Source organism: Canis lupus, chromosome 18 (genome assembly GCF_011100685.1).
Source record: "Canis lupus familiaris isolate Mischka breed German Shepherd chromosome 18, alternate assembly UU_Cfam_GSD_1.0, whole genome shotgun sequence".
NCBI lineage: Eukaryota > Metazoa > Chordata > Mammalia > Carnivora > Canidae > Canis > Canis lupus.
The window spans coordinates 6,873,854-6,898,045 of NC_049239.1; the positions used below are offsets into that span (position 1 = coordinate 6,873,854).

At 36.9% G+C, this 24,192-nt stretch overlaps 1 protein-coding gene across 3 annotated transcripts in view; it reads right to left on the minus strand.

Annotated features, from left to right (window-relative positions):
- Window positions 1-24,192, minus strand: part of HECW1 (HECT, C2 and WW domain containing E3 ubiquitin protein ligase 1) — a 440,242-nt gene that overhangs the window by 116,976 nt on the left and 299,074 nt on the right. The window lies entirely within an intron of this gene.

The following is a 24,192-nucleotide window of genomic DNA, read 5'->3' on the forward strand; positions in this document are numbered from 1 at the left end:
CTCATGAATAAATAAATAAAATCTCTTTTTTTTTTTTTTTAAAGAGCACGATATATAAGAATGTGGAGAGTGGGATTTCATTTGTACCTGGAACTGTAAAGAAAATGCCTTAAAAAAAAAAAAAAGAGAGAGAGAGAGAGAGAATGCCTGGAGGAGTACTCCAAACGCAACCTTAAGAGGTAGGCTAGTAAGGAGGAGACAAAGCAGATCTTTTTCATTTGATTCTAAATTGTTCATTTTTAAAAATAGCATACTGTATGACTTTAAAATAAAGGCAGCAATAATTAAAGAAAGACTGTAACCATCAAAAGTTGGCAAAGCCAACAATGAAAAGTGTAGAAAATGAACAAACAACCTAACCTTATGCCTAAAGGAGCTAGCAAAAGAAGAACAAACAAAACTCAAAACCAGCAGAAGGAAAAAAATAATGATTAGAGCAGAAAGAAATGGTATAGAAAGTAAAAAACAACAGAACAGATCAATGAAATCAGGAGCTGATTCTTTGGGGAGAAAAAACCCCATAACAATAAAATGGATAAACTTCTAGCCAAATTAATCAAAAAGAGAAAGAGAGAGAAAAAGGACTCAAACAAAATCACAAATGGAAGAAGAGAAATAACAGCCAACACCACAGAAATATAAACAATTGAAAGAGAATATTATGAAAAATTTTATGTCAACAAACCTGGAAGAAATTGATAAATTCCTAGAAACATCCTACTAAAGCTGGAAAAACTGGAAATTTGAACAGACCAATTACTAGCAAGGAAATTTAATCAGTAATCAAAAAACTCCCAACAAACAAAAGTCCAGTACCAGATGGCTTCAGAGGAGAATTCCACCAAACATTTAAAGAAGAGTTGATACCTTTTCCTCTTAAACTATGTCAAAAAGGTAGAAGAGGAAGGAAAACTTCCAAATTCATTCTATGAGGCCAGTATTACCCTCATACCAAAACCATATAAAGACAACAAAAAGGGAGAACTATAAGCCAATATTTCTGATGAATATAGATGCAAAAATCCTCAACAAAAAACTAGCAAACTGAATTCAACAATACATTAAAAAAAATCATTCAGCACAATCAAGACGGATTTATTCCCAGGATGCAAAGGTGATTCGATGTTAACAAATCAATCAGCATGTTTTTCACATCAATAAGAGAAAGGATAAAAACCATATGATAATTTCAATAGATGTAGAAAAACATTTGACAAAATACAATACCCATTAATGATAAGATCCCTCAACAAAGTAGGATGAGAGGAAATATACCTCAACATAATGAAGGCCATGTATGAAAAACTCTCAGCGAACATCATACTCAGTGGAGAAAAACAGCTTTTCCCCTACAGTCAGGAACAAGACAAAGACATCCAGTCTCATCACTTTTATTCAACATAGTACTGGAGTCCGAGCCACAGCCACCAGACAAGAAAAAGGAATAAAATGCATCCAAGTTGGTAAAGAAGAAGTCAAACTTTCATTATTTGCAGATGACATGCTGTTCTATATAGAAACCCAAAAGACTACCAAAATAACTGCCAGAACTGATAAATGAATCCAATAAAGTCACAGGATACAAAGCCAATGAACAGAAATATGGTACATTTATATATACTGATAATGAAGCAGCAGAAAAAGGAATTAATAAAACAATCCATTTATAATTGCACCAAAATTAATAAAAGGAACTAGAAATAGACTTAACCATAGAGATGAAAGATCAGTAGTCTAAAAACTATAAAATATTAATGAAAGAAACTGAGGAAGGCACAAAGGAATGGAAAGACATTCCATGTGTATGGGTGGAAGAACAAATATTGTTAAACTGTCTGTATTATCCAAAGCAAGCTACAGATTTAATACAATCTCTATCAAAATATTGACAGCATTTTTCAGAGAACTAGAACAAACAATTCTAACATTTGTATGGAATCACAAAATACCATGAATAGCCACAGAAATCTTGAAAAAGAAACTGCAGATTTCACAATTCTAGACTTTATATTATAAAGCTGTAGTAATCAAAACAGTGTGGTACTGGAACAAAAATAGACACATAGATCAATGGAACAGAACAGAAAACCCAGAAATAAACGCACAATTGTATGGTCAATTAATCTTTGACAAAGGAGGAAAGAATATGCAATGGGAAAAAGTCTCTTCAGCAGATAGTGTTGTGAAAATTGGACATCAACATGCAAAAAAATGAAACAGGACCACCTTCCTACACCTTGCACAGAAATAGATTCAACATGGAGGAAAGATCTAAATGTGAGGCCTGAAACCATAAAAATCCTGGAATAGGGCACAGCCAGTAATTTCTCTGACATCAACTACAGCAACATTTTTCTAGATATTACTTCTGAGGCAAGGGAGATAAAAGCAAAAATAAACTATCAGGACTATACCAAAATAAAAAGCTTCTGCACAATGAATCAACAAAATTAAAAGGCAATCTATGGAATGGGAGAAGATATTTGCAAATGACATCTCCAGTAAAGGGTTAGCATCCAAAATATATAAAGAACTTGTGAAACTCAACACCCCAAAAACAGATAATCCAATTTAAAAATAGGCAGAAAGCAGGGACAGATATTTCTCTAAAGGAGACATCCAGATGGCCAACAGACAAATAAAAAGATGCTCAACACCACTCATCATCAGGGAAACACAAATCAACTCAATGAGCTATTACCTCGCACTTACCAGAATGTCTAAAATCAACAACACAAGAAACAAATGTTGACAAAGATGTGGAGAAAAAGGAACCCTTACCACCTGGTTCTAGTGAGAATGCAAACTGGTGGAGCCATTGTAGAAAACACTTTGGATGCTCCTCAAAAAGTTAAAAATAGTGCTACCCTACAATCCTGTAATGGCACTACTGTGTATTATGCAAAAAAATAAAAATAAAAAACACTAATTCAAGATGATATATGCTATGTTTATTGCAGCATTATTTACAATAGCCAAATTATGGAAGCAGCCCATGTGTCCACCAGTAGATGAATGGATGAAGAAGATGTGGCATATATCTAATTCAGCCATAAAAAAGAACGAAATCTTGCCATTTGCAATGACGTGGATGGAGCTAAAGAGTGTAATTGAAATAAGTCATAGAAAGAAAATGCCATATGATTTCACTCATATGTGGCATTTAAGAACAAAACAAATGAGCGAAGGGGAAAGAAAAGCGAGAGACAAACCAAGAAACAGATTCTTAATTACGGAGAACAAACTATGGTTATTAGACGGGAGGTGGGGGGAGGATGGCAGAAATAGGTGATGGGGATTAAAGAGTACATTTACCATGATGACTACGAAGTGATCTATGGAATTGTTGAATCACTGTATTTTGTACACCCAAAACTAACATAACACTGCATATTCACCATATTGGAATTAAAATAAAAAGTTAATAAATAGAAAGAAAAGGAGAAGGAGGTACATGTTGGCATTGTCTAGCTCCAACTGAGAGAAGGGAGTGTTAATCATATTGAACATCACAGTACCCTTATTCAAGGGTTGTAGAGCATCTGAAATATATAATTATTTCCTTTTATTGTGATTAATTTCTTAATAGCAGTCTTTTAACTTTAGCTGATTTCTCATTGCAGAGATTAAACATGTTAAATTTGGCAGCATTAAAATCTCCTCTGTATCATGACAACAGGCTAAGTCATGCTGCAGTAATGGCCAAATTCCAAGTCTCAGTGACTTCTGATGGTAAAGTTTTGTTCCTTGCTCACACTGCCATTGAGGGCGGGCAGAGGGCTCTCTGCTCATTAGTTAGTCAAAGAACCAGGCTGATGGAGCAGACATTCTTTCAAAAGTTGCCAGGCATAGTGACAGAGGAAAGAGAACTCTGGAGGGTCTTCCCCCCTGCAAAAAAGTGTTTGCTTCCAATCTAACTCCTCATCAGGACTAGACACATGTCTCAGCCAACCCCTGGGACAAGAAAATATGATCCTATAGTGTGTCTGGGAGGTGGACAGCAGAAATATTTGGCAAATAGCACGAATGGTTTCCATACCTCCATGTAGTGCTTCTAATTTTCATTACACATTAGTATAGTTTGATTCTGCACAATTCCTAAGAACCAGTCATTCCTGGTACTAACAACAGAATTTATGGACAGGCTAAGCTGGAGGATCAAACCAGGGACAGGTACTTCTCTAAGAAGGCCTATGTTAGCAAGAATACAGTCCCACCAACTGTCTCAGGTCCTCAAAACCCCTATATCTTTGATCCAGTAATTCCACTCTGAAGTGTACTGTTATAAATATCCTAACTTAAATGCTCAACAATAGCTCAGGTACATTGTAGTAAATGCATATGATAGAATAGTTTATAATTTTCTAAATTATAATAATTTATATTTGAGTTACATATATAATTACAATATTATAACATGTTAAACAAAAGATATAAAATGCTTGTTTTACAATGCTAAGTGATAAGAGCATCCTGTTCTTAATATTTAATTCGTGATCACAAGAATATGAATTATATGAATTTAAAAACTGGAAAGAATTACAATCAGTTTTAATAGTAGTTGTCTTGTCAAGTAGGATTGTTCCCCACATTTCTCTAATGAGCATGTATTATTTTCATAACGAAAAACGTAATCACCTTTATTAAAACAAGAGTATTTCTGGTTATAGCAGCCTACACTGGACACCAAAGTCAACTTAGCAAACTCACTCTGAAACTCAGTAGCAATGCCTGAGTTCTTCCCTTCCTCCACAAAGATTTCCTTCTCAGCCTCTCTTCACGTATCCACTCCTGGACTCCAGGCATCACACTCTCCCCACTAGGCTCTCACTTCCATTCCACAGTTATTGGAGTTCGTGTAAAGCCCCAGCTACTGAGGCTCTTTAAGAACCAGTGAGCAGCTCTGGAAAAGTAAACATCTATCTACTCATGAGCAAGCTAATGTACCAGTGAGCCAGGGTGTTTCTCCTGGAAGCTTCTGCTGACCTGACCCCTGAAGAACCTTTGGAGTGACATGGAACTTAGCTCTTATTTTTAGCTCTGCATATCCAAATTCTTGAGTCTCATTCACAACTCCCCACCCCAAGCTCAGCATCTTCAATTGTAGAATGGGAAAAGAAGGCTCATGCCATGTGAAATTAAACTGTATTCTTTCCTTCCAGTTCCGCTCTATCCAGACTCTACCTGCCACATCCACTACAGATCCTCCTTAACTTACAATTAAGTTACATCCTGATAAATCCATTGTAAGTTAAAAAATTATAAGTTGAAAATACATTCATCTAACCTCCTGAACATCATAGCTTAGCCTAGCCTGCCTTATACCTGCTCAAAACACATTAGTCTATGGTTGGACAGAATCATCTAAAACAAATCTTTTTATAATAAAGGTTTGAGTATCTCACATAATCTATTAAATGCTGTACTGAAAGTGAAAACAGAATGATTGTATAGCCACAGAATGGTTGTAAGGGGTACCAGTTGTTGGCCCTCATGGTCACACGGATGGTTGGGAGCTCTGGCATCACCAGATAGACTGAGCATCATTGGACAGTATCACACACACATCCCTAGCCCAAGAAAAGATCAAAACCAAAAAGCTGAACTGCAGTCTCTATTGAATGGATATCACCTTTCGTGCCATCATGAAGTCAAAAATTGTTAAGTCCAACCATTATAAGCTGGGGATCATCTGTCTTATCTCCTTCACCTTTTGACTTTCTAATTATTGTACTTTTTTCAAATTTACTACCTCCTTTCAGCTGGTCCATAAGGACCAATAACTCTACAACTATTTGTAGTAATCTATAAGGCCTGGTTCAAATGCCTAAAGCACAGACAAATCTATAGTCCTACTGTTAAATCTCCCTCTATCTTTCTACCTAAAGAAATGGCCTAATTATTGGCCAAAAGAGAAAGTTTTGAACTGTATCTGCAAAATATTTTTTTTGAAAAGATGCATTGTTGCCCCAAGCCTTCTCTGTTTTGGGAATTTTATCTTTTTTTTTTTTTTTTTAATCCTAATTCACCTGTGAAAGAAAACCAATGTGGCAAATGAAGGAGCTAATCCTGAACATTCTTAGGGTCTAAAGTCTGGCCATTTCCCACTTCATCCTCTTTTGCTCGTGGGCATCTAAGAGCAAGTGTAACATTGTTGGGGAATGCAATAAAAAGATCACAGATTGAATGGTGCCTGGATTACTCAATTGGTTAAGTGTCTGACTCTTGGTTTTGGTTCAGGTCATGGTCTCAGGGTCCTAGGATTGAGCCCCATGTTGGGCACCATGCTGAGCCAGGAGTCTGCTTGAGGTTCTCTCTTCTTCTCCTTCTGCCTTTTTCCATTCTCTATCTCTAAAATAAATAAAATAGATAAATCTTTAAAACAAAACAAAACACCTATTTACCTGTGAGCTGGACCCAGACACTCAGAGTCTCCCCACCCCCATCCTTGGAATGTGGGTTTGTTTGCCTTTCTCATTCCCAGAGGCTGCTCCAAAGACATAGCCTTGAGATGGTGATATGATGTTGAAAATAGCTGCATGGTAAATGTGATTAAACCCAATTAGGGCCTCTTCAGAACCTTTTAAGATTTAGAGGGCGGGTGTGGGGCTCCATTCATCTTGCTGTTGCCCATGACAAGCCTCACCTATAAGTTCCCTTTGTTATTGTTAAAACTGCTACCTACCAAACTGGAGTGACAAGCCTCTTTCTTTGCCTCTCCCTGCCCTCTACCTATGGGGGTCCGTTTTCAAATTACACTGGTGGAGCTCCCTGGAGAATTGTGAATCTACAAACATATACTTGGACCAACCAATACATAAATGGCTCCTTATCTCTGCCTAAACATGAGATTATCCTAAACGAAGGAACTCCTGGTGTCCCTAAGGTCAGAGAAGTAAAATTCCACAGGTCATCTTTCCATTAGAACATCAGATTCCCTTTCCTGTCTGTACTTAGGTAATAATTGTCAGATCTTGTACCTTTGGGCGGCAAGCACAGGAAGAAAGCTGTCCCAGGTCCAACACCTGGATGTAAGCTGGAGTGATACATGCAGCACTCCTACAGCATCAAACCTCTTTTTGGTTAAAAGTAAACTTGACACAAAAGTAAGCTTTCAAACACAAAGTAAACATTTTGCTTAAGCACAGGTTGTTGGAACTCTTATTTTTTGCTTTGGGCCATTGGTACTCCGTTCTGGCTCTCATTCGAATAATCTGGGGAGCTTTCACAAAAATATCTATCCATAACTGGATCCCATTTTTAACTACTTAAATTAGATTTCCTTGGGGGTAGAACTGGGCACTGGTAGTGTTTCAAGCTTCCCAGTTTACTTTTCTGTGCACCCAGAGTGAAGAGCCATAGTTCTCTCAATAATAATCCATTTTAACTTCAAATAATCTCATTGTTAGGAAAATATTCCTTAGATCAAATCTAAATCTTTTTCTGTGGCTTAAATATTTAGTCCAGTAATTCATAACCTATTCTTCAATCCCTAGTTTAATAATTTTTTATTTTGGTCTTGGCATTCTTAATAATAACAGTGCATGGTAGTGAGCCTCTATGCCCAACAGGTGCCAATAACACCTAGTTATGAAAACTAAAAATGTCCCCAGACATTCCCCAATGTCCCCGGAGGAACAAAATCACCCTTGTTGAGAACCACTGATGTAGGCCTGCCATCTTCAGTTTTCCAGAGAGATGTTAGGACTGCTGTTGCAATCGGTGGGGGGATTTATTTATTTTGGTTTGCACCATTACTCAATAGGCTATTTATGTAGAAAGAAGATACTTTATTTATTATGTTCCATTTTGCCTCAGAAAAAAAAATATGAGGCAGATCTTTTATAAAAAGAACTTCCATGAATTGAACTCATTGAAATAAAAAGAGTAGCTAACTAACAGGAATATTTAGTTGGCAATTATGTAAACTGGCAGCAGTTCTACAGTGGGCAATTGAGGCAGAAATTAGGAGTGTCACTAATAAAGGAACCAATGACTCAGAAGAAGGGGAATGTTATACACTTACTCATAAACACTTGCAGAGCACTGGCTCTGAGCTAGGTCCTGATGGCATGGCATCACCCTTAAGTCCTGGGGCCATAGATCTCTAACTTTAAGAGTCACAATGTTTACACTGAAAGTAGACCACCATAAGATAGGAAGTGCTAGAGTGAGAATCCCCAAAGGCTCATCCTGATGGATGAATAGAAAGAAGAGCCATGATGATGGGGAGGAGCCTGATGGACAAGTAGAGATGACTTCCCAGAGGATGTGAAGTTTTAACTGAATCTGAACACATAAGCAGACATCTGCCAGGTCAAGAAGATGGGAAGAATGGGGTGGGAAGAATGTCCCAGGGAGAGAGAGTGGCATGGGCAAGGGATTGAAATTCACAGAATGTACAGGTCTCTTTGGGGACTGTGGGTGGCTTAGTATGTCTGGGTCCTAGTGGGGGTCATGTTGTGAGATACAACCAGATAGAGAAGTAGGATCCAGATCATAAACAGCTTCCTGGCCAGAGGCTGGACTTATTCTAAAGGCATCTGGGAGCAACTGAAGGATCTGAATCATGCAAACAACAGATACCCTGACGTCTTGCATTTGAGGAATGTAGTAGTGCTGAGGAGGTAGCCCATATATATATGTCAGACCTGAGGATGGGCAGGTCAGGTGAGACAAGTGAGATATGGGGAGAAAGCCTAGCAGGGAAGGAGGAGAGGGTGACAGATTCGTTGCCTGGCTAAATGTCAGTGAGAGCCATGGCATGTGTGAGAGAAAGAGGCCAAAAATTTCCAAGATTGGATTCCCAGGATTGAGAGTACGTGGGAGGACTGATAGTTAGGAATGGAGAGGGGCTGAACGACTGGATGTCCCAAAGTAATCAGAGAACAGGGTAATGGAAATAAAGGGTTGGGTAGGGAAGGACAGTTGACTGTAAAGAGAGACCTGGAGACCTTGTGATATTTTAACAAGATCCAGGGTGTAAACATTGGAATGGGTGGCTGGTGATGAATGGAAATGCAGGTCAAGGAAAGTAAGAAGGTTAAGGAAACTAGGACGTCTGATAGGTCATTTATATGGAGCATGATAATTCATAAGAATAGTAGGTCTTGGGTAGAAAGGGAATATGTTACCACAGATAGAAAGGTCTTTACTGGTCACGTCCAAGTGAATAACAGGATTCATTATTGCCTCAATGTAGCTAAGATGACATAGATATCAAAGTGAGGATGATAGGATAATAAAAAATGAGGAAATAGTTGTCAGAAATTTAAGAGACACGTTCCACATGATTTGGAAAGTATTTTTCACTTGGGTGTTTAGAGTATGAGAAAAGATGACCCCAGTCTTTGGTAGCAGAAGTAGTGTTTTATTTATAAACTTACGCAAGTTGGGAAAGGTTGAGAACTGAAGAGTGGTAAGGATGGTTAACTTTGCTTTTGAAGAAGTAGGAGGTTATCCAGGAGAAAGGCAGGGACACCAGCTAGAAGCCAAGATTATAGAATTCATGGTCTGGTGAAGCAGGTCAGTTAGGGGCATCTGGTTTGGCTTTCCTCTATTGCAGTGGGGCATGATGGGGAAATAAGACACCAGCTCTGTTCACAAAAGGCTGCCTCGAATCACTCAGCCAACACTATTATTCATTGCTAATGAAACTTAAATGGACCAGGTCTGCTGCTTCTTGTACAGAAGTTCTTCAAGGAGGAGGAGAGCAGGAAAAAAGTAAATGGAGCATGCAAACTGCAGCTACTCTTCCTTGGAATCTTGCATGGTACATGGCTTTCAATCCAGGTGGTGGCACTATTCTTTAAGTTTAAAAAGGGCCCTTGAAAGCAGGGCTGCCTAAAGTCAAGGATAGAAAAACTCCACCAGTAGAGCAATAATTGAATCAAGAGGAACTTTTTTGTCTCCCCTAGCAACATCACAGGGTTTTATACTAAGAAGTGGTGCCCCAGGAGTCTAAGTGTAGGGGAAGACCCGCCCCTTTAAGCGATGTGTGGCTTGACTCTGTGCTAGGAAGGAAGTGCTAGAGATAATTCTGCTGGGACATGAGCCTTGTAACTGCAGGGAATCTGTTTTGCTCTTGCAAATTTGTGATATATAGAAAGTTTCCATTTCTTCGTATGCCTAAGAGCAAATGAACTAAATTTTGGCAGAGCCTCAAGTAACTCCATACGAGCTTCTAAGAATCTTCAGCTTCAGAATAGAGTATTATTAATTTTAATTGTAGGTACCGCTATGGCAAAATTCGGCCAAGATTTACTTGCGGCTTGGTTGAGTGGGAAGCAAGATCTGTATGTGTGTGCATACAAATATGTAATGTGAATATGATTACATATTACACATAAAATATATAAAATGAAAAAGTATATATTATATGCACATGTATTCTATCTATATCTGTATCTATACCCATAATCTTATCTGCATCTATATCTCTAATCTTTTGTTCCTGGAGATGATGCCCTTAAACTCCTATAAAGAAGAAACAGGATTAGATTACTAGATTGGAAACAAAGACTAAAATTTGCTGTGTGATCATAAGCAACTTAACTAAGCTTTCTGTCCCTACTTTATGGTACCCTTAACAGAGGAGAAAGAAAAGAGCTCCTCTTTCATCTTCAGCAGCTGCACATGCTTTGTTGGTAAATTGTCATCTTCACTGATGTGGTTCCTCACCTGCGCACCTGGGGCCACCCTGACTGCTCTCTCACCTGCAGACGCCCCTATCCAGTCATTCAGAATCTCAACTTTCTTACTGACTCTCCATTCTCCCTCTTCACTGGCTGCACTGGCCTAGGCACAGCCACTGTCTCCCTGTCTTCAGCTTCTCTTTCATGCTTGCCAGTAAAGGTTTGTCTCTGAAACACAGGTCTGATCATTTCATTCTCCTGCATAACAACTTCCTTTTTCTTCTCATTTACAGGATAAAAATCTAAATTTCCTAGTGAAGTATCCAGCTCTTGCCAACCTTTCCAAGTCCCTTTAACATACTTGTTACCTGAAGACCTCATTTTCTTTCATATATTTTCAAGACTTACTATTTGCCTGGAAGTTGTTCCTTCCCAACTTCCTTACCATGCCAACCTCCTACTCATGCTCTAAAACCCCATTCACATAAAGTCTATTCTGTGAATCCTCTTCTGACTTTGGGAACCACCAACCAAGGCAGTGATTCTTTCTTCTGCTTCAATATCCCCTCTATAGTCTATTTTCTTGTGGTTGGTTGGTTGATAAGAGTGCACATGTACTATCTGTTTTTAGTAAAGCTTTTTGCATGCAGAAGCCACATATTACCTTTGCATTGAACACATCAATAAATGAGGTGATTAATGGCTGGCTACTTCTTGAAGTAATTCCACTCCATATGAGACACCAATGGTGCAAAAGTGAAATACAATCCAAGCTTGTGGGTGAGCCAAAATATTCTATGAACACTAGACTGAAACGTCAGTGCCCAAGCCACACTATTGTTCTACAGAAAACCTAAGGATTACACTACAGTGGACTTCTCTGAAATAAAAGCAAAGTGAAACTCTTCATTTGGATACACGATGTGGATACTCACTGGCTGTTAAAGATGAATAATAAATGAGGTAGGAAGAATTCTGAGATGACCCCCTCCAGATTCTCCTTTCCCCACTCATCCCATATTATCACCTCCACAGTGTAGGTGGGACTTGTGAACATGATGGATGTCACATCCATGATTACATTACCAATCAATGGACTTTGAATTAATACAAAAGAAGATAATCGGGGTGGGCCTGACTCAATCAGGTGAGACCTTTAAAAAGGACTGGTCACTTTTTGAAGTCAGAGAGATGAAAAGCATGACAGGGATTCGATGCAAGGGAGAATCTTCATTACTGGCTTCGATGATGGAAAGAGCCACATGGCAAGGACCAGAGAACAGCCCCTGGTAGCTGAGAGTGGTCTTCAGCCAACAACCAGCAGAGATCTGAATTCTGCCAACAACCCTCATGATCTTATGAACAATCTTTCCTCTAGACAAGCCTAGATGAAGACACAGGTCCGCTAACACCTTCATCTCAGCCTCTCAGACTTTGAGCAGAGATCCCAGTTAGGCTGAGCCCAGACTTCTGACTTATAGGACTGTGAGATATTAAATAGCTGTGGTTTTAAGTTGATAAATTTGTGATAATTTGTTGCATAGTAATAGGAACCTAACACAAAAAAAGTAGGGTAAGTAATAGCAGGATGAGACTCTCTGAATATGTATGTGGAGTTATTTGTTGATAGTATTTAATTCAGTGTACTGTAGTATCTCCTGAACTGGTTGCCATAGGATGGTGAGCGTTCCACTGCCTGCCCCTCAAAAATAAAAGAAAAAAGAGAGAAAGCTCTAATAAGAAGCACTGGGCTAAACAGCGGGAATAGTTCTTTACTGGCAGGTGATGTAGGGGTTTTAATTATACAAATGCACACCATGAATCTGCAAGATAGAATGGAATGTTTCCATATTTGACTGTGGCACCTCTCATGTGTGCATGCATGCATGCATGTGTGTGCACGCATGTGTGTGTGTGTGTGTGTGCACGCTATTGCATGGTAGACTGCTGTAAAGTAGATCATAGTTTGGGATATTGGTGTTTGGCGTCCAGTTATAGTTCAAAGTGCTGAAGGAAAAATAACCATCAATGTAGAGTTTTATACCTATTAAACTCTCATTCAAGGTTGAAGTAAAAATAAAAACATTTTCAAATAATAAAGACTTGGAGATTTTACCAGCCACGAATTTTCAGGGACTTTTAGATGAATAAAATCATGGCATCAGATTAATAAAAAGAGACATAAAAATCATTTACACATAGCATATAGCCTCTGACAAGGACAGGATCATTGTCAGAACATTCATTTGTGTGCATTTTGTACATATTTTTATGAACTTCATAGAAATACATAGAAAACATATATAATAGGTACTTTCTAGAAAAATTTTAAAACAGATTCAAGAGGAAACAGGAAACCTGAATAAATAATATTATATAATTGAGTTAGGAGTCAAACATTTTGTCACCAAGTCACTTTACAAGTAATTTTTACTAAAACTTCTGGGAATAGATTATCTAATATAAACTGTTCAAAGAAATTAAAGATTATAAAAAAGAGGGTGCCTGGGTGGCTCAGCAGTTTAGTGCCTGCCTTCAGCCCAGGGCATGATCCTGGAGTCCTGGGATTAAGTCCCACATCAGGCTCCCTGCATGGAGCCTACTTCTCCCTCTGCCGGTATCTCTGCCTCTCATGAATAAATAAATAAAATCTTTAAAAAAAAGATTAAGAAAAAGAGACAGCTACCCAAATGATCTGCTGAGGATAAGTCATCTTTGATACAAACTCTATAATGTTACAAGAAAATTGAAGACATCGTATTTACATAGATGGCTGCAAAAATCCTAAATAAACTTAGCTGCAAATCAAAAACAGCATTTGTATGAAAAATATCAACTGTGTCTTCCAGGCTGAGGACTACCTGTGTGCCATTCCTCTGAGATTAGAACCCCTTTTCTCCTCATTCATTCCTAATGTTTTCCTAGAGGGTGCATAAAACTTTGAACATTCATTTTCTATGCTAACTTTATCTTTGTACTAAAAAATTTTTCTGATTTCATTTTCCTCACTTATATTAAAATATATTTTATCTTGCTATATTGTATGTATTTTATATGTTTCCAGGACAAGAGAGGTGACTATTTAAAAGGGTATATATGCTGTGTGGCCTCAGATTTGGCATTTACGTGCTCATAGGAAAAGTCAGGTCACTATAGGCTCCATATCTAAAGAGCTGGTCCAACAACTAGGGCCAGGCTCCCTCCTCTTCCTTGCACCATCCAGTGGTTTTGACAACTGTTTTTTCATGTTGTATGTGGGCTGCATGATATCATCTCCTTTCAATCACTCTGTAAATCACTGGACTTGTGCTGTCTTGCTTCTGTCTGTATGTCTCTTTACAAATGCACTAAGTTATACCCATACCTAGTAATGCCTCTTTTAAGTATAATGGTTCTTTAGCCAAAGATGGATATAAATAGCTGCCTAAGTGTTTACCAGAAGACTATTCAACATAAATATATTCTCTTTAAAACAAACAAAACCCCAGAAAATGTGAGATTAGCTGATTAATCATGGTAGTGCCATAATAATAATTTCATAATACATGAAATCAATAGCCTAACACAATAATACAGTTATAATAAAACTGCAAATTAAAGTCATTGATAAAATGACAAGAACTCTATTGATTTTCTCCTGATATTTTTTAACATTAAAAATACTGCTGTCTATATTTGCTTTTGTTCATATATCTTTATTAATTGTTTTCCAGGTTAATTACCTAAAGCACCAAAAAAGCTGACAAAGCTAAACAGATTAAAGCCTGACAGGAGTTGGGATTTGTCCCTAGGGCACAGGCATTACTTCCTGCAAGGCAAGCATGAGGGAGGCAAAGATGGGGATCTGCTGTAGGCCCCCTAAAAGGACAGGATCATTGTCAGATGATGGGTCTTGCTGAAGCAGAATTTCTGACAAATGAATAAGGAAAGAGAGCCCACAGGATTTGGAGTTTCTATGGTTTAGCCCCACTAGCTTTTTTTTTTTTTTCCCATTCTTTAAAATAAATGCAAGCATCTTGTATGGCTATGCATACTACTCTTAAATTCCCCAAAGCGTCTCTCCTCTGGCCCTCCCTCATCCCTTATCCTTGTCTTCCTTGGTTCCTAAATCCTCCTCTTTGACTTACCTGTACTTGATTTCTTCACTTCTCAAGTCACTATGCTTGGAAATCCACTTAGGTCTGTTTCTTACTAACTCCAGCCTCACCTTTGATTTTGGTATCAGCCCTATTGGATGACATTAGCTTAACAAATTTCGATCAGTGAAAGAGGCACTACCCAATTCTGTCTCTGATTTGTATTTTTTGCAAGTTTTCTTGGTGTAAATACTCCTACACAGATAACTTCACTAAATGCTGGGAAGAGATGTGCATAGTGGCCTCTGTGAGCCCACATGAGTTGGCTCTAGCACACTCTGACCCCACCAATGGATGTGCTGAGCCAGTCCTTAGCTCACTCTATTTCTCCATGAGAAATTAAAAGCCATTGGGTTTTACTACATTCTCAAAACCTCCACTTCTACTTATTTCCTCAGTTTTCAATGTTGCTAACAGATAAGACATACTTCAGCCAGTTGACATCAAACTAGGTGCCTCTAAGTTCAGTGCATGAGTCTCAGGTGTCACCTGGGTACCAGAGGCAGTACCACTGGAGTCGAACCCCTTGTGTTTTTATGTAGGTATTCCATTCATGAGTTCCTTTCAGAAAAGTGTTCAGCTCCTGGTTTAATCAACTAAAATAACTGATTTGGTGCTTAGATGATTGTTGTCTATATGAGGGAACTTAAAAAAATCTTTTAAAAAACTATAGACCTGGGACAGGACTGTTGGCTAGGGCTTGTCTCATACTCACCACCAGTGCCCATCTTTTGCATTTTGACTAATGTTTTTTTTCCCCCATAAATGTGATTTTGGGTTCATGAAACTGTTCACCAAGTCCAGGCTAAAAGTATAATTTAACTTCTGGCTAAATTACCTTTCAATTTCTAATCAATCAGGACTGACGTTAACACTCTAGTTTAAACCAACAAGAGTTTGGTTAAAACCGGTTAGGGCTCACTGATTACAGTAAACATCTAGCGATTGTCCTTACAGATCATGGGCCTTAGCCAGGCTCTTTATCTCTAGAGGATCAGGCTTGTAGACTAACCTGGTCCACTTGCTCTGCTTGGTTGGTCGGGTTTTGGCAATCTCTCTGACAGTCTCATTCTTACCTACTTCTGATGTTCCTGGGGTGATTAAATGTGAGAACTGGTAAAAACCTATTAGAACTTGGCATCTAGAAGAATACTCTAAATGGTGAGCCCATGCTTGACTCTTATGCGTTTATGCCCACATCTGACCCCTCCAATTGTCAGGGCAGTGGTTTGTGGTTTGCTTAACTGTAAAGTAATGTTTTGGTTGCTGGTACCTACTCTGGACTCCTAGCCAGCCCCAGCGCTAGAAGCTGTCCTGAGCTACCTGCACCAATTGAAGTTCCTCTCACATGCTAGAGCCCTATTTTAAGTGCATGTTAGCTGGGGGGGTTATTGAAGGGAGCCACTAGACAAAAGTGAAGCATAATGGCTAATTACATCTACACCTATACCTCTCTCCATGTTCACCAGAAGCCACCATTCTGGTCCAACTTCATCATTTCCCACCTAGCTTCTGCAACTGCCTCCTAACTGATGCTCTTTCTCCCCTTCCTCCCTCTCAACCCACCCCCAGCATATGTGGATTGTGAGTCTTATTTGTTCCATACCTCACCAGCATTAGTTTTTGTTCCATACCTCACCAGCATTAGTTTTTGTCCATTTCCTTTATGTTAGCCATGGTATCACACTGCACTTTTAATTTTTAGTCCTGGATGACTAATGAAGCTGAACATCTTTTTATATATTTATTGGCATTTGGACAACCTCCTTTGTGAGGTGCCTGTTCAAGTCTTTGGTCCATTTACCTGTTAGTGTCTGTCCTTTCCTTGATTTGTAGAGGTAGTGTGTGCATTCTAGATACTGGTTCTTTGTATCTAGATAGTTCAATATATTTTTCCACTCTTTGGCTTGCTCTTAATGTAGAATTTTGATGAATAGACATTTGTAATTTCAATGTCATCCAATTAACCAAGCCTTTGCATTATGGTTAATGCGTTCCATATTCTGCATAAGAGCTTTTTTTTTTTTTTGGCTTCCACAAGGTCATAAAGGAGTTCTCATATGTTATGAATTAGAAATCTTATTGTTAAAGTTTCATATCTAGATTTACAATCTATGGGAATTGATTTTTGCGTGTGATATGAAACTGCATTCAAGATTCATTTTTTAAAATATGGATAGCACATTGACTCAACACCAAACTTTGAACAGGCTATCCTTCCCTTACTACATTGCAGTATCACTATTGTCATAAAACAGTGATGTTATGCGTGTACCCAATTTGTTATTCTAATCTATTCAATTAGCTATTTGTCTATTCTAAGCCAATGCATGCTATCTTAATTCCTTTAGCTTTATATTTATTATGGCATCTGGAAGCATAAGTCTTTTTGCTTTTTTTTTTTTTTTTTTAAGATTTCCCTGCCTATTCTTGGCCTTTCCTATTTCTATCTCGATTTAGAATTGCTTGTCAAGTAACATTAAAAATACCTCTTAGAATTTTGATTGGGATTTCACTGAATCCACAGATCAACTTGAGACTGAATTGACACCACACAATATTGGATTTTCTAATAATATCTCTTCTTTTATTTAGGCTGTTTTAAATTTCTCTTAGACATGTTGCAGTACTTAGTAAAAAGGCCTTTTACATTTTCTGTTAGATTTATTCCTAGGTATTTGATGTTTTGTGGTGCTACTGTAAATAGTATCTTTTAAAAAATTTTATTTTCTATTTGCATGTAGAAACACAGTTTGTGTTCATATATTAACCTTTTATTTATTTAGTGACCTTGTTAAATTCACTTATTAATTCTAACAGTTTATTATTTTACACTGCTCACTTATACAACAATGTTATTTGAAAATAAGTACAGTCTTCCTTTCCAATTGTGATATATTTTCTTTCTTTATTTTTACCTTATTACATTGGATCTTTGGTAAAAAATTAAATAGAAGTGGCTAAAGCACATATCCTTGTTCTCAATTTTAAGGTAAAGTATTCAACATGATGTTTACTGTAGATTTTATTCTTAATATTTTAAATCCTCTATCAGAGTGAAGAAGTTCTCTTCTGTTTTTTGAAAGTTGTTAAAAAATTAGGAGTGAATATTAAATTTTGTCTACATTTTCTGGATCTACTGAGATAAACATGATTTTTCTCCTTTATTAAATTTAAATAAATTTTATTTATTTATTTTTTTTATAAAGATTTTATATACTTATTCATGAGAGACACAGAGAGAGGCAGAGAGAGAGAGGCAGAGACAGGAGAAGCAGGCTCCATGCAAGGAGCTGGATATGAGACTAGATCCTGGACTCCGGGATCACGCCCCGAGCTGAAGGCAGAGGCTCAACTGCTGAGCCACCCACGTGTCCCAAATTTAAATAAATTTTAATAGCATGCTTAAAATAATACGTCAGAAGACAGCTAGCTATTGTTTTAAAAAAATCCAAATTCTGGCAATGTCCAGAAAAATGTAAAAGGATTGTTTATGATACGGTTGAATTGTGAAAACTTGTTCACTGAAATAAGAAACTGGAGGTCTTTGACTTAAATGCAGCCATAATCACTCCAATAGTGGTGAGAAACCTTACCACCTTTCTGGCTGGGAGAACCAGGCAAAGGAGCCTGCTCTAATCAGCATCACCAAAAAGTGAAAGAAGAATGCCAGAAAGAAGAAAGGCAAAGAAGGAAAATGCCAAATTATTATTATTTTTTGAAACTTAGCCCAAGTTTCTGGCTGATTGTAGAATCATAGATGCACAGGGAAAATGAAATCAGTTTGGAGTTAGGTCTTAAAGAACTGAACTGAAATCTGAACTGCTACCTATCACATTCACGGCAGTGTGGCCTAACTAAGTTAACTGCCTGCAATCACAAAAACAACAAAATAACAAATAACTACAACAACAAAGACACATATGTTAGACACATATGTAGAATAGATGCTTTAAAGCATCTATTTTAACTACACTCAGTGAGGTAAAGGAAAATATACTTGTCATGAACAAATAGAAAGAAACATCATCAGCAAAACATAAATAACATAAACAAGACCAAACTGTAATTTTAGAATAAAAAAATCTAATCTATGAAAAAAAAATCATTGAATAGAGATAATAATAAAATGGAGGTGGTAGTAAAATTGAAGAAAGATCAATAGTAATGATCCAATTACAAGAAGAGAGAATTGCCTTAGAGACCTGTGGGACAATACCTAAAGGTCTAGCTTATAATACGTGGAGTCCAAGAAAAAAGGAGAGAGAGCATTCAACAGAAAAATATTATAAGAAATGATGGTCAAACTTCACCAGTTTGATGAAAACATAAGTTTATAGATCCCAGAAGTTCAGTGAGGCAATAGAATAAATGAGAAGAAAACTGTTATGAGTTGAATCGTGTTGTTACCCAAAAAATGTGTTGAAGCCCTAAACATGAGAATGTAATCACATTTGGAAATAGTCCTTGTGATGTAATCAAGTTAGAATGAGGTCATTAGAGTGGGCACTAATCCAATGTGTCTGTTGTATTTATAAGAAGAGAGGAATATGGACACAGAGGCATATGGTGAGAACGCCATGTGAAGAAGGAGGCAGAAATTAGAGCAACACATCTATGAGCCAAGGAATGACAAAGACTGCCAGCATCACCAGAAGCTAGGGCAGAGGCATGGAACAGATTCTCCTTCAGAGCAATCAGAAGAAACCAACCCTGCTTACTCCTTGATTTTGGACTTCTAGTCTCCAGAACCATGAAATAATATGTTTCTGTATATGGCAGCCCTAGAAAAGTTATATAAAAACCATACCTAGGAATGTTGTAATCAAACTTGAAAACCAAAGATAAAGGGACAAACTTGAACTAACCAAAGAAAAATGACACCTTCCATACAGGAGAGCTGGGATTCAAATTATTGCTGATTTCTTACTATAGACTATGGGGACAATAACACAGTAGAACTACATTTTTAAAGTGTTGGGGGGAAAATACCAGTCACCCAGAATTTTATATTCAGTGAAAATATCTTCCAAGATGAAGATGAAGTTAAAACATTCAGCTAAACAAAAAACTAAGAGAACTTCCCCCTAGACTCACTCTGCAAAAAATGCCAAGGGAAGGATTTCATGCTGAAGGGAAATGATACCCAAAGGAAATTCAATCTTCAGAAATGAATAAAAAGCATTAGAAATAGGGAACAAATGGGGGAAGCTAAGAGACTATACTTTTTCTTAACTTCTTTAAAATACATATGTCTGATTCTTTTTTATCAGAGAGGAGGAGAGGAGGGAGAGATAGAATCTTAAGCAGACTCCACACCTGGTGTGGAGCTTGATGTGGTGCTTGATCTCACAACCCTGAGATTACAACCTGAGCTGAAATCAAGAGACAAGTCGCTTAACTGACTGAGCCACCCAGGTGCCCCTAAATACATGTGTCTGTTTATTTGTTCTTTTTTTTTTTAAGATTTTATTTATTTATTCATGAGACACAGAAAGAGAGAGAGAGACAGAGACAGAGAGAGAGAGGCAGAGACACAGGCAGAGGGAGAAGCAGGCTCCATGCAGGGAACCCTATGTGGGACTCGATCCCGGGATCACATCCTGAGCCAAAGGCAGATGCTCAACAACTGAGCCACCCAGGAGTCCTGATTTCATTCTTTTTATGGTTTCCCTAGCTGTGCATATCTAGTCCCTTGGCCAGTAGTTCCTCTAGTACTTTGGTGGAAACTTCTGCCACATCGTTGCTGAAGGAAGATGTTCAGCAGCACAGTATTCATGAAAGCACAATGTAGGTGAGACCACCACTGACTCTTTCCCTGGCTTTAACAGGGCTCAGTGTTCCCCATAGAAACATCCCTATCCTTAACTTGGCACACTTGGCCTTAAAACTGGTCTTGGAGCACGTGGGTGTCTCAGCAGTTGAGCATCTGCCTTTGGCCCAGGTTGTGATCCTGGCTGGGGTGGAGTCCCACATCAGACTCCCTGCATGGAGCCTACTTCTTCCTCTGCCTGTGTCTCTGCCTCTGTCTCTCTGTGTGTCTCATGAATAAATAAATAAAATCTTAAAAAAAAATAAAGCAAGAACTATAACATAATCATGTGGGGCTTATAATGTATTGTAAGTCCTATATATGGCAACTATAACATGAAGGATCATGGGCACAGGTGAATGCAGGTAAGTACTGTTGAGATATCACCACATTTTTGTGAAGTGTTATGATATTAAGTCAACGTAGATAATGAAAACATAAGAAGATATATTGTAGACCCTAAAGCAACCACAAAGAAAGTAATGCAAAAAATGTATAGCTAAAAATCCAATAGATGAATTAAAATTCTAGAAAGTATTCAAATAATACAAAAAGAAAGCAAGAAAACAGAAAAGAATAAGACAGAAAACGGAGAATAAAAAATAGATCTAAATACAACTATATGAATAATTACATTAAGTGACAACGAATTAAAGATTCTTATTTAAAGGCAGAGATTATCATAGTAGGTGAAAAACTGTCTACAGGATATGCGCCTTTTTCATATCTTGAAAATATCTTGAAATTAAAGGACAAAAATAGGTATACCATTCAGATATCTAACATAAGAAGGCTGGAATTCTATATTAATGTGAGATAAAATAGCCTTCAAGACGAAGGGTATTTCCAAAGATAGGATATTTCAAAGAGATGTATTTCATAATGTCAAAAAAGCTAATTCATCAGGACCACATTACTTTGCAGGTACCTAACCAGAGAACCTCAAAATATATAAAGCAAAAAGTTGGTGGATTTGGAGAGATAGATAATTCCATGATCATAGCAGGGGATTTAATCATCCTTTCCTCAGCAGTTCATAAAAAGCTAGTCAATAAGAACAGTACCTTGAATTTGATTTTTACAGACTACTACATAAAACAATAGAATACATATTCTTTCCAAGTGCATGTAATAAATCCACCAAAATATACCATATGTTGGACTGTAAGACATGATTCAATGTATTTAAATAGGTTGAAATCATACCAGGTATATTTTCTGACCACAATAAAATTGAATTAGAAATCAGTAACAAGAAAATATTTAAGAAAACCCTAAAGTTTGGACTTTACACAGTCCATTTCAAAATAATCCATGGGTCGAAGAAGGATATTAGAAAATATGTTGAATTGGATTATGATAAAAATGAAAAGATATAAATTTTATGGAATGCAGCTAAACTACCACTTGGAAGAAAATTAATAGCTATATATGATCACATTAGAAAGAAAAATAATTCTAAAATGTTACATTAAGAATCTAGGAACAGAAGAGCAAAAGAACCCTAAAGTAAGTAGAAAGAAGGCAACAAAAGGGAGAAAAAAATTAGAGTAGAAATAGAAAACAAAGAAAAATAGAGAAAATTATCAATGTCAAGAGCTGGTTCTTTGAAAAAAAATCAACAAAACCCATAAACCCATATCTACATCTGAAACTAATGATGTACTTACTATATGTTGGCTAATTGAATTTTAAAAACTCATATCCAGATTAGTTAATAAAAAAAAGAGAAAATGCAGTTCACCTTTAAAAAATGAGAAAAGTACAACCCTTAATAAATTTACATACATTAAAGGACGATAAAACACTGTTTGGAACAATCCTATAAAAAATAGCATGAAGAAAAATGTCAGTATTTCTTGAGAGACACAAATTACAACAGCTTATGTATGTAAAAATAGTTAACCTGAAAGGCCTTATTTCTATTTTTAACATTTTCTCACACATTTTAAAACTGCAGTGTAACTCATATATTCACTCATATATTCTATTAAACAGTTAAAGAAGAAATGACAATTATACACAAATCCTTCCGGAATATATAAAAGAAAGAAAACTTCAAAACTCATTTCATAAAATCAGATTACAATCTGACCAAAACCAGACTAATACAAGAAAACTATAGATCAATATTCTTCATGAATGTACATGCAAAAATCCTTAATAAAATATTAGTAAAAGAAACCCAACAATACATAAAAATAATGATACATTTGGCCCAGTAGAATTTATCTTAGGAATGCATAGTTGATCTAATATTAGAAAATCAATCATGGTAAATGACCATATTAATAGAATAAAGGGGAAACATTATGGAATCATTTCAACAGGTGTAGAAAAAGTATTTAACCAAATTTAACGTCATCTATGATTTTAAAAAGAGCTCTCAGCAAATTAGGAATAGAAGGACACATTCTTAAGCTGATGAAGAGCATCTATACAAAAAAATCTAGTATCACCATACTTTGTGGTGAGCTATTAAATGCTTTTGCCCTAATATCAGTAATAAAGCAGAGATACCTTCTGTGACCCCTTCAACTCAACATTGTATTAGAGGCTCTGGACATTGCAATAAGGTAAACCGCAAAACAAACAAATTAAGAGCATATGTTTAGGAAGGATTGAGTAAAATTACTTTTATTTGCTGTAGTATGATTGTTTACTGAAATATCCTCACACAAAATAACTAGTGAATCAGTAAGATAATTTGGTATGACTGCAGAATTCAAATTAATATAGAAAAATTTATACATAGGCAGCAAATAATTGGAAATGAAATGAAAAAATATTCCACTTATAATAGACCAAAAAAAGAAGCATGCAAGACCTCTATACTGAAAACCACACAACACTGCTGAGAGAAAATAAAGGCCTAAATAAGTGGAGATATATCATTTTATAGATTAGAATAATTAATATTCAACACATTTCCAAATAAAATTCCAAAAGTTCTTTTCTTGAGATTCAAAGATCTTTCTAAAATTTGTAATAAAATGCAAAAAACCCAGAGGAGCCAAAGTAATTTTTAAAAGACTTTATTTTTTAGAGCTCTTTTAGATTGACAATAAAACCAAGAGGGAGGCACAAGATTTTCCCTATTCCCACATGCATAGTCCCCTCCATCATCAACTTCACTAACCAGAATGGCACCTTTCTTTTTTTTAAGCCAAGGATGAACTTGCACTGACACATCACAATCACCCAAAGTCAACAGGTTATCTTAGGGTTCATTCTTCCTGTTGTATATGTTATTGGTTTGGGCAAAAGTAAAATGAAATATATCCATCATCATAATATATCAAGTATTTTCATGGCCTTGAAAATCTTGTTATTCACCCTTTCCCGCTATGCATTCCTGGCAACCACTGACCCTTTTTACTAGCTGTATCTGTAGTTTTGCCTTTTCCAGAATGTCAGAGAGTTGGAATCATGCAGTATGTAGTCTTTTCACATTTTTTCCCACTTAGTAATATGTATTTAAGTTTCCACTATATCTTTTCATGACTTGATAGCTTGATTCTTTTTAGTGCTAAATAACATTCCATTGTCTGGATCTCCCACAGATTTATTAACCTCCTGAAAGACGTCTTGGTTGCATCCAAGTTTTTTG